Raw genomic sequence first — 1,049 nt, forward strand, 5'->3', positions numbered from 1 at the left:
AGCAACAGCCTGGTTGATCAGGCTCTGATCCACCAGGAGGCCTGGTCACAGACCGGGCCGCGGGGGCGTTGACCCTCGGAACTTTCTCCAGGTAAACTCCAGGTCTCCAGGTAAACTTCATAAATACAGGCATATAATAAAACATATTTATAGTAAGTACCAGTCAATAAATCTTTATCATACAATTCAGTCACGTGCATATTTACATATACTTTAGTATGGTACTTGTAAACAATATATTGTTCAAATAGAATGATTTTCAAGCACTTTTATACGTCTAGTAAATAGGTGAAAAAAATACATGCAAATTTGCTTTGACAAGGTATTTTTCATTATTATTCTTAAATTTTATCATGAACCTAGCAACACACAAAAAATATTATATGTATCCAAGCCTTCATAGTTTTGTAAATCCTCTGATGTGCATGTACTTTATGAAAAGGTGAAATAGTTCACGATGTGTGGACTGTGAATAATTTGCTGCTTGGTAACAAAGCAACTTCATCTGATCAGTTACCTCATACGGCTCTTCTCTATTCATTACCCTTAATTTTGCTTCGTATCTAATCTTCCCGGTATATCAAGATCATTTCGGCACATTAAAAGTATTTCTTTTCGGAAGCTTTAGTCGATTTTCCATTATTTAGCAATAATTCTGTTATCGCCAATATTGTCGCTCCCCATCCAGGTTACTGTACTAATAATGAGGTGTTTGAAACAGCTAGGTCAGCCTGTGATGGTTCCCGAACACAGTGAGTGGTTGGTTTATTAGTTTAAACCCTATCGAGTGCACGAATTATTAAGCTGTAAATAAACAATAGACTACCAGTCAATGGTGTTTTAATCCCTTAAAAACAGGAGTTAAATTAAATTCTGCATATAACAAATGTCTAATGCTCGGTATAAATAACCGTTCCAGGACAGACAAAGATATCTCGGTGGTGGCCCTGGTGGGTATGTTTGACTGTATTAGTTAAGGGCGTGGTACATATGAACTACAAGTGCCTAAGCTGTCAAAAACGACTCGAGGAAATATGTGAAATACAGGA

Source organism: Cherax quadricarinatus, chromosome 15, assembly GCF_038502225.1.
Source record: "Cherax quadricarinatus isolate ZL_2023a chromosome 15, ASM3850222v1, whole genome shotgun sequence".
NCBI classification, from domain to species: Eukaryota; Metazoa; Arthropoda; class Malacostraca; order Decapoda; family Parastacidae; genus Cherax; species Cherax quadricarinatus.